Source organism: Pteropus alecto, unplaced genomic scaffold (assembly GCF_000325575.1).
Source record: "Pteropus alecto unplaced genomic scaffold, ASM32557v1 scaffold15, whole genome shotgun sequence".
Taxonomy (NCBI): domain Eukaryota; kingdom Metazoa; phylum Chordata; class Mammalia; order Chiroptera; family Pteropodidae; genus Pteropus; species Pteropus alecto.
This window is the reverse complement of record NW_006436286.1, coordinates 1-10,408: the sequence shown is the minus strand read 5'-3', so window position 1 is coordinate 10,408 and position 10,408 is coordinate 1. Positions and strand designations below refer to the sequence as shown.

Sequence of the window (10,408 nt, the reverse complement as noted above, 5' to 3'; positions counted from 1 at the left end):
GCCCCCCGGCCCACCCCCTCGGCCGCGGATCTGTTTTCTCTCCCTGTACTTTGTCGTATAAGCGGAGTGACACAGCATGTGGCATTTTAAGTCTGGCTTCTTTCACAAGGCATAGTGCATTGCAGATTTTTCCATAGTGTTGTGCATATTGGAAGACTTTTTAAACTGCTAAATAATATTCCACTCTGTACGGTTTATCCATTCGTCAGTTGAGAGGCATCTGGGTTGTTTCCATGTTTTGGCAATTATCGATAAAGTCGCCATAAACATTTGCAGATAGGTTTTTGTGCGAACCTACCTTTTCGTTTCTCTGGAGTGAATACCCGGGGGTAGGAAAGTGGGTCATATGGTGAAACATATGTTTTATGTTTATAAGAAACTGTCAAATTGTCTCCCGAACGATCGCACCATTTTGTGTCCCCAGCAGCAATTATGAGAATTCCAGCTGTCTCAGCCCTCACCATCACTTGGCGTTGTGATGTATTTTTAAAATCTGACCCATCCCAACACGTGTGTCGGGGAATCTCGCTGTGGTTTTAGTTTGCAATTCCCTGATGCCTAAGGATGTCGGACATCTTTTCCTAAGCTTATTCGCTCGCTATCTGTCCATATTGATCAGTGAAGTGTCTGTACAAGTCTTTTGCTCATTTTTAAAAATTGAGTTGTTTTCTTACTGAATTTTGAGAGTTCTTTGTGTATTATGAATATAAGTCCTTTATCAGATATACAATCTGCAAATATTTTTTCACAGTCTGTGGCTTGCCTTTTTATTTCCTTGGTAGAGTCTTTTGAAGAGTTAGAGGCTTTTAATTTCGGTGAAGTGCAGTTTTTAAAACAGCATTATTGAGATGTAAACTATACAATTCATATATTTAAAGTGTACAGTTCAACTGTTTTAGTGTATTCACAGGTTTGTGCAGCCTTCACCACAACCAACATTAGAGCATTTTCATCACCTCAAGAAGAAACCCCGCACCCCTTAACCTCAGTGTCCTACACCCCCAGTCCCGTCTCCCACCCTGGGCAACACCGGTCTACTTCCCATGAAAACAGGGTCACACAGCGTGTACCAGCACTTCAGCCTTTCAACCCCCAAGTAACCCTCCCTCGCGTGGACATGCCACATTTATTTGTCTACAGTCAGATGGTGAACATCTGGGGCATTTCTCCTTCTGGCTGCTCGGATGACGCTGCTGCGGACAGTTACACACAGGTTTTTACACGGACATGCGTCTTCCTTGCTCTTCATTGTATGCCTAGGGGCGAGGCTGCTGGGTCATTCAGTACCTACATTTTAAATGCCGTGAGGAGCAGCCGGACTGTTTTCCAAAGTGACTGTAGCACCTCAGATCCCCAGCAGCAGGGTCCAAGCGCCCCCTTCCTCTGCGCCCTGACCCACCTTTGCTGTTGTCCCTCTTCGATAATAGCCGTGCTAGTGGGTGTGAAGTGGGGTCTCACTGTGGTTTGATTTGCATTTCCCTGAAGATATTGAGCAGCTTTTCATGAGCTTCTCAGCCACTCGCATATCTTTTTTGGAGCACTGTCTATTCAGACCCTTTCCCATTTTTGAATTGGGTTGCTTCTTGCATTGTTATTACTAATTGCAGTTGTTTACATATTCTAAATACAAGCCTCTTACAGGATAACTGATTTGCAAAAGTTTTATTCCATTCCGTGGGTTGCATTTTCACTCCTTTGAGCACAAGAGCTTTTAAATTTGATGATGTCGAGTTTATCATTTTTTCTTTTGTCGCTTGTGCTTTTGTGCCGTAGCTAAGAAACCATTGCATAATATAAACTCAGGAAGATTTACACCTAGATTTTCTCATAAGCGTTTTGTAGTTTAGCTCTTACATCTGAGTCCTTGATCCATTTTGAGGTAATTTTTGTATGTGATGTGAGGTAAAGACCCAACTTCATTCTTTTGCACATGGATATGCAGTTTTACCAGCAGCATTTATTGAAAGGGTTAGTTTTCCTCCAGTGAATTGCCTTGACATGCATTAACATTTTATTATGTTTGCTTTATGATACATCTGTCAATCTTCCCATTCCTCTATCCATCTTCCAATCTACCTTATTTTTTGACGCTTTTCAAAAAGCGAGTTGTAGAGACCAGAATGCTTTTTCTTAACACTTCAGTGTGCATATCGACCATGGCTCAATATTTGTCCACAATTTTTAATGTAAAATTTACAGACGATGAAAGGCACTCGTCTTAAGTGTATGGTGTTATGACTCTGACAGATGCACTTGCCTCTGCAATGCAAATCTCATGTCAAAATGTAGAACATCAACACACACCCCGGAAAGTTTCCTGATGTGCAGTTATTTTAATGTATTTGTTTTTAACAACTGCATGTGCCTGTGTAACCACCACCCTACTCTCGATATAGAACATCTCCATTTCCTAAGAAAGCTCTCTTTCGCTTCTTTGCAGTTAACCTTGCCCTACCCCGCCCGCACCCCAGGCCTCCACTGCTCTCTGTTCTACCCCTATAGATTAGTTTGGGCGGGTGCAGCATTTCATGTAAATCAAATCATGTGATCAGTGCTCTTTTGTGATCAGCTGATTTCATCCATGACCAATATTTTAAAAACAAAATAAGACAGCATAGAAAACGTCAGAATGAGTGGCACGTTGAAGGGTGAAATATTGCTCTGTTGATGTGTGTGCGCGCGCGCACGTGTGTGCATGTACTCGTACTGGGCGAACATGCATTTCTTGCTCTGGGTTGTCCTTAGAAAGATACAAAAGCTGCTGCTCCGGGTCGGAACGCCGTGTCCCTGTTCTTCCTTCTCGTCACGCTCCTCGCCCCTCAGCCTCCCTGATCTCCTAGCGATTCCCCCAGGGACTGGTCTTGCCCTCATGCCTTTGTGAACTCTGTCCCTTCCCTTCTCACTGTCCCCAGCTTGTTCCACTCAACCCTCAAACCGGCGAACGCCCACCCACTGCTTGGTTGGTCCTTCCTCTGGAAAGCTCTCTATTCCCTACGTCCCCTCTCAGAACTGGCATCACGTGGTACCTAATTACTCGGTCACTCCTTCCTAAGGGAAAAGGACCAACCATGTCCTAGTCACCTTTTCAGGGCCTCGCTCCTAAGATGTGATGACACGTAAAATGCATCAATAAATAATCATCGAAAGAATGGATGAACCCCAGGGTCCCGAACAACAAGACGGGGTTTTACATGAGCCAGCTAGATCTTTCCCAAGGCCCCGTTCCTGTTTCTGTTATTGTCCTGTATGTCTTACCCATCGTGTTTCACGATGTCGTTCAATCTCTTTGAGACCCCGGCCTTTCGATTTCCTCTCTCCACGCCCAATGGTGCAGATTTCATCAGTTACCTCCTCCCAGATACGCTGAGGCAAACAATGGTCATTATGAGGGAGACATCACACCCTTACCTTTACGGCCTTCGCCGCAAAACCCTCCCCCGTCTTGCCAAAGTGACACTAAGTCTGTGACCATGGCTATGGATGGAGGTGTGTATGGTGTGCGCACACACGTGTATGAAGAGATGTTCACTAGATGTCACAGTGGCTGCCTCCGAGATCTCAGGCAGTTTTAATCTTTTACCCTTTTCTATTTGGCTTCGGTTTTCTAACTGAGAATTGCATCAGTTACCTAATGCGACAGCAACGCCACCACAGCTCTCCCGGCCTGCAGCCGGGTTTACTGCTCACACTCAGCGTGTGGCCAGGTGACTCTGCTGACCTTGTCTGGGCTCTTTCCTGTTGGAGCATAGGCCGGCTGATCTAGACTGGCTTTGGCTGGGACAGTCGCGGTGACTGTGCCACATTATCTCTTATGGTGTGGGCGAGCCTAGAGGTAGTCTCACGGCAACAACGGAAACGCAAGTAAGTCCAGTCATGGAAGAGGATTGAAAGCTTCTGCCCCGTCACACCTGCTAAACATCCCACTGGCCCAAACAAGTCATGTGGCTGAGCTCACAGTCCTAGTGAGACACGTACTAGTCACATAGCAAGGAGTGTGGGGGCAGGGAGGGGTGAAGAATTGGGACTCTCACTGCAGCATCCTACAGACATGTTCTAACCTTATACTCAGAAAAAGCAGTCAAGCCCATGGGAATACAAATGGTACAACCACTTCGAAATACAGTTTGGGTTTCTTGCAAAACTTAATGTATTCTTATTATATGATTTAGCACTCACACTTTGTATTTACCCAAAGGAGCTGAAAACGTGTCTGCACAGAAACCCGCACATGAATGTTCATAGCAGCTTTATTCATAACTGACAAAACTTGAAGCAACCACGATGTCCTTCAGCGGGTAAGTGGATAAAGAACCGTAATGCATCCATACAAGGGAATATTATTCCGTGCTAAAAAGAAATGAGCTACCAAGCCAAGAAAAGACATGAAGGAACCCTAAGAGCACAGGACCAAGTGAAAGAAGCCAATCTTAGAAGGCCGCGTACTGTATGATTCCAATCGTATGCCATTCTGGAAAAGGCAAAGCTCTAGGGCCAGGAGAAAGATCAGTGGCGTCCGGGGTTCGCGGGGAGGAGGAACCACAGGTGGAGCTTTGGGGATTTGTATGGAGGAAAAACTATTCTTTATGCTGCTATACTGGTGGACACAAGGCATCAGTACACATTGTCAAAACCCATAGTCCTGTACAAGAGAAAGAGTGAGACAATGTAAACTGCAGACTTTAGTTAATAATAATGTATAAGTATCAGTTCACATTAATACACGTCCTTAGTAGTAGGGTAAATTCTGTGCAGGGGAGAGGTATATGGGAGCTCTCTGTACTGTCAACTTTTCTGTAAATCTACAAGTGTTCTAAAATTTTTAATTAACTTCTATTAATTTTTTGATACATGAAGGATAGGCTTAAGGACAAGTAAGTGGGTTGCGATGTAATGTGAGTTGGACAAGTAAGTGGGTTGTGATGTAATGTGAGTTGAGCTTGTACTGAGAACGTACTTGGGAAGCTCCTGCTCTCGGGCTGAGGGCCTGGGGTTTTCTTATTTGGGGACCTCCAGGCTCCCTTGCGCCACCTGACACAGAGCAGCCCCTTAAACAGTCTGGACCCTGGGTGGGAACCTGAATCGTGGAGCTGTATGTGAGGTGCCAAGCTGCACATTTATTATCTCTGCTGGGACTCTACCCCTGAACGCAGCCTCCTGACCCCTTCTTGAATTTTCATCATCCACATCAAAGCAAGCAGGCTGAAGGGACAGGCCGACCCGGCTCGCTTGTCATTGCCATCTGTTAAGAACAACAGCGAACACCGATTGAGTGCCTAACACGTGCTGGGCATTGTCCCCAGCACTTCTGCTGTGTGTCATCACTCCGGCCTCACAGGGCCCTCTGGGGTGCGGTCAGTCACCATCCCCACTTAGCAGGCCAGCCGAGGCACAGGGACTGGTCTGCTGGGCCCAAATCCCCAGAGCCAGCAGCAGTGGGGTCGGCGGGCAGACGCAGGTGGCCTGGGGGCAAGCGAGGAACAGGAACAAGGGAAGAGTGATTCAAAGACGTGAAGGTGCAGAAACAGGGTGGGAGCCCAGCTTGGGAGGCCACACAGTCCCACAGTGAGACCTCCGCTATGATGTCCAGAGGAGGCTGGGCACAAACTCAGAGACACTGAGATGGGACAAAACAAGTTTTCTCCTTTGCAGAGGGGAGCAGGCAGGATTACGGCAGGAGCTGGTTTCCAGAGAATTCCAGCCCTTGGAGTCGAGTGTCTCGGAGGCTGAGCCCTCCCGCCCGCGGGACGGGGCGGGCGGCCAGGATGAGTGAGGCGCCCGCCCTGGCCGGGCACAGGGTGAGCGTGCAGGGGCCGCAGGTTTCCCTCCACGTCTTGTCACTGCCACGTCTGCGCTGCCCCGGGCTGGTCCTCTGTTCTCTGAGTCTCGGTTTCCCCAGCCGCCCTCCTCCTCGGCCCCACTTGCCATGTCCCAGCGCCTCAGCCTTGCTGTTCTTGGAACACGCCCCGCAAGTTTCCTCCAAGCCTTTGCCCTTGCTGGGCCCGCTGCCTGGAAGGCCCTTTCCTCGGGCGTCGCCGTGACTTGCCCCTCTTCTGCCTCAGGCGTCACTCAGAAGTCACCTCCTCCAGGAAGGCTTCCTAGATCACACCCCGTTCCTCTCTGTTCCCGTATCGTCTCTATTTTGTTCATGGCAGCTAAGGCCATGATTGATGATGTCACAATCTTTTCTGTACCTGTGTGTCTGTCTCCACCTTCCAGAAGGTCAGTTCTGAGAAGGCAGAGCTTCTATCCATCTTGTTTACTGTTGTGTCTCTGGGACCTGGCACAGTGTGCAGGACACAGTAGGAGCTCAATAAAGACAGGTCGACTGGCGGCAGAGTCAGCGGGGGCTCTTCCTGGGCTGCCTGAGGCCTTCCCGCTCGGCTGACCCAGGAGGGTCTGTTCCTCCTTGAGTTCCCTCTGCTCTCAGGCCACCCCGGGCCTCTCCCTGGCACCTAGCTCTTGGCTGCCCCGTGGAGGGACTTGTCAGCGGGCAGCTTGAGTCTGCCCTGCCTGTCCCGGGCTTGAGGACGGAGGTGGCTCCGTTGTGGGTAGCAGAATGCGGGAGCCGAAATGGCTCCTCTGCCCCCAGCGTCCCGTCACCTCCCTGGGCCTCGGAGAGTCTTGGATGATGACGAGTGGGTGCGGGAGCCTGGTCTCTGCCCGTCCGAGTGGGGTCGGCAGTAGAACCTGCTCCCCAGGGTCAGGGCGAGAACTCCAAACGGTCAGCATGGTCCCTTACCCCTAGTGAGTGTTGGCGGCTGTGACCCTTCTGGTGAAGGAGGGACCAACACCTCTTCTTTTTCCTTTTCAGGATTAAGAAAACGCGGTGGGACCAAATTCCCAGCCCAGCCCACAGTCCCGGCGTGGCTGTCGTCATCCGGGAGTCTCAGGTAGGAGAGCGGGCGGGCTTGGGTGCTTCGGACAGCGCGTCGGGGAGACGCCAGGGTGTGGGGGGTGCCCAGCGCTCTGGGGCCCGCGCGGGAGTCGGGCCGGCTCCCCACACGGGCTCGGCCCTCGCAGCTGCTCGTCCAGCCTGAGCGGGGTCCTCGCTGGTCGCTCTCATTCCTCCGCTCCCTTCGGAGGAGATGACCCCTGAGGTCATCTGCACGTCATCCTCTGGGGAGGTACCTGAACCAGGAGAGGGGGGCGCCCCTTCTGGGTCTTCCTCTGGGAAAGCGCCCCGAAGCACCAGCCAGTCTCCCCACAAGAAGGTCTCCCCTGGAACCTCTAGGCGGCGAGGGTGGGGCTTGCGGGAGACCCACCTCCTTTCACCTTCAGAAGGGGTGAGCGCTCAGGTGCGCTGGGCGGAGCTCCCAGGAGGAGCGGGGCCCCAGGAAGCTTGTTCCAGGGCCAGGAGCAGCCTCTTCACCCAGAGCCGAGCCCTCCAGCCGCTGGGACGCAGAGCCCGGCCCGCCCGGCCTTCGCTGAGGTGCCCACTGTCATCGCAGACCGTCCGGCATGCGGCAGCTCCAGCCCTCAGGTCCTGGACAGCGCGACTCGAACCTGAGGCTGGCTGGACCCCTGGGGGAAAGGGACCCCAGCACCGCCCCTGCCCCTCAGCGCTCCAGCCCGAGCTGGACACCTGGGAGCAGGTCCTCCGACAGCGGTTCCTCCAGGCAGCTGCAGCCCCTGCCCGGGGCCCTGCCGGTGGCTGCTGGGGTTCGTGCAGGCGGTTCAGGAGGGCGGCAGGCCTCGCCCCTTCCGGAGATGCTGAGTGCAAGGCCTTCTCCAGCCGGCTCACCAGCGGCGCCATCTGCCCGGCCATGCCTGGGATTGAGGCCAGCGGTGGGGAGGGCGCTGCAGGCCTCTCCAGAGCCTCACTTCTGGCTGCCCTGGGGCCCTTGCCCCCGTCCCCCTGTTTACCTATGGACTGGAAATGCGGCCACCTCACCGCCCTCAGAACTCACTCCCCCCAAGCAGTTCCCCAGCCCGACGTTGGTTCAAGGGGTCTCCTTCGTTCTGAGCCCAAAGCCACCCCGTCAGCTGCCGAGTCACTCCCCCCCTCCCCCGCCCTCGCCCCACACACACGATTGACAGATGAGGAAAAGGGACTTGCCAAGCCCGAACTGGCCCTCTGGACTTTTTGCCTTCAAGAGCTTTTATAATAAAACACAACAGTTTAAAATAGAAATAACGATTTAGTGCTAAGCAATATGCCAAGAGCTATCTACCCACTGTCAGCTCCAGTAGGCAGATTCGGTTACCCCAGTTACAGGTGAGGGAGCGGGCCCAGAGGGGTCGAAGGTTAGCTTAGGGCCACACAGCTAGGAGGTCCTGGAGTCAGGATGTGAACCCCAGCCTGACTGCAGAGCTCCTGGCCCCCGCGGAATGCCACCTCACTTACTGCGTGGCACCTACTGGAATGTCGCTTTGCCTGAGGATCATCTCGGAAAATCAAATCTAAAACTTAAGCGGCAGAGAAAATGCATTTGTGTGACTGCTGGAGACCGAGTTAGGTTGGAAGTCCAGCAGAATTCGGGCCAAAGTCCCAAACAGTTCTCTCCTCAGGATCTTCTGAGAAACAGACCTGAGCTGTCAGCTGCGGCTCATGCAGGGCTTGGGGCAGGTGGACTGGAGAACTAGACAGGGACCCCTCCCATCTCTTATCTGGATTTAACCAGCTTGGGAAGCCGGACAAAGGCCACTGTCCTTGCTTCCCCAGCCCGTCCCAGCCTCACGCAGAGAAGGAAGAAGCGGAGAAAGCAGGGCTGCTGCACGCCCACCAGCGGGTGCCGAGCTCTGCCCTGCGAGGCGCTTTGCTGGAGCCAAGGACACTGAGCGACACGAGGCCCCGTCCCTGCTGGACCCTACGGGTCAGTTGGCGTCAGTAAACAGACCAGAACATTGCCAACGCTGAAGGGACTAGGGCTCTCAAACACAGGGAGCTGAAGAGAGGCCTTTCAGGAGGTGACTTGAGCCGAACCCTCAGTGGCCGGAAGAGGTCATGATGGGCCGAGGAAGAGCAAGTAAGTGCAAAGGCTCAGAGGCACGAGGAGCTTGGCACGTTCACGGCACAGAACGGTCAGGGACTGTGGTGGGGACAAGGAGGGCATGGTAGGGGCATGAGTGAGGAATCTGTGTTTTGGCTTCAGTGCACGTCAGTCAGCCCCACCCACTGAGAAACGTGGCTCAACAGACAGCGGTCTCCCCTCAATCTCCCCAGTCCCCACCCCCAACCTGCGGAGGACCAAGCTCCCTGCGACGGCAGTGCCTGCCTGCGGTGGTTGACACCCTCACGCTGGGATTCTCACTCGCGACCGAGGTGACTCCGCCAGGCATGAGTTGATTCGCACGGGCGGATGGCTGGCTGCCAGGCCTTTCCTGAAATTTCTTTGACAAAAGACTTTTTAAAATTCCCTGAGAATCTGGTCCTCGGCCTCCCAGGCCTCCCTTTAAAAAGTCTAGTCGCCAAATTAGGCACAAAACTCAAGGGTCGCTGGGGCACGAAGCCCCAGACCACTTCTCTATTCCGTATGTCCCCTTTGCTGGCTTGTGCCTCTTTCCTCTCGTTTGTAAAATGAAATGTGTAGTGAGCTCTGGGTCTAGGGTCACCCTGAACATAGTCTCCGTGTCATCGTCTTCCTCATCTCTTGGGTTTAATCCAGCTGGGCGGGGGGCACAGTGACAAGGGTCGAAAGGTGCAAACAGCTCCCAAGTCTGACGTTCCCGCGCGGCCGCTGCTCGGGCCTCCCTCCGAACTTCCCTGCAAGCCCCTCAGGGCCGCACAGCTGCTGGTGAGTCCCCCACACGGCGGCCCCCACACTATCTGCTGTTGATGCAAGAAGCATCCAAACATGTAGAGAATCTTTACGTGAGTTTATTTCAGCCCAACTGATGATATCTGCTTGGGAGCAAGACCTCAAATGTTCCAGAGACCGTCCACCTTGCAGTGTCTTTTATGCACTGGGAATCCAGGCGGGAACGTGAGGAAGACGACGTGACGGTGGGAGAAAGCGAGGCCGGGACGGGATCGCAAACCGGTGACGATCGTGTGCCATCTGTCACGCTTTGGAGGAGGGGTGAGAGGGGCGTTTCACAAGGGTGTCACCTGGGTGCACAGAGGCCGTGGACAGGCTTGTCTGAGGTGGAGACAAGCCTCCGAGCGAAGAAGTTTCGCCTGGGGTGTGACGACCCCCCCCATGGCCTGCCCAGTTAGGGACTTGTGATCAGATCACCATGGGGTCACTCTCCACAGAACCCCTCTTTTTCTCCAGACTGCATTTCTTCCTTGGCCAGGTGGCTGTTCAGATCTTTACCCAGTTTTAGTGGGGTTGTTTGTTTTAGACTCCTTTGTGCAGTTTGAGCAGAAATCCTTTATCAGATACATGTCGCGCAAATATTTTCTCCCAGTTTGTGGTTTTTCTTTTGGATCCCTGAACAAGGTCTTTTGTAAAGTTTTTAATTTTAT

General features: G+C 52.7%; 1 long non-coding RNA gene across 1 annotated transcript in view; it reads left to right on the top strand.

Annotated features, from left to right (window-relative positions):
- Positions 1–10,365, top strand: part of LOC112480273 — a 12,203-nt gene extending 1,838 nt beyond the window's left edge. The window contains exons 2-4 of the long non-coding RNA XR_003046534.1: positions 4,196–4,295; positions 6,812–6,890; positions 8,663–10,365. This is a non-coding gene — a long non-coding RNA (uncharacterized LOC112480273). The remainder of the gene's footprint in view (positions 1–4,195; positions 4,296–6,811; positions 6,891–8,662) is intronic.
- The last annotated feature ends 43 nt before the right edge of the window (positions 10,366–10,408 follow it).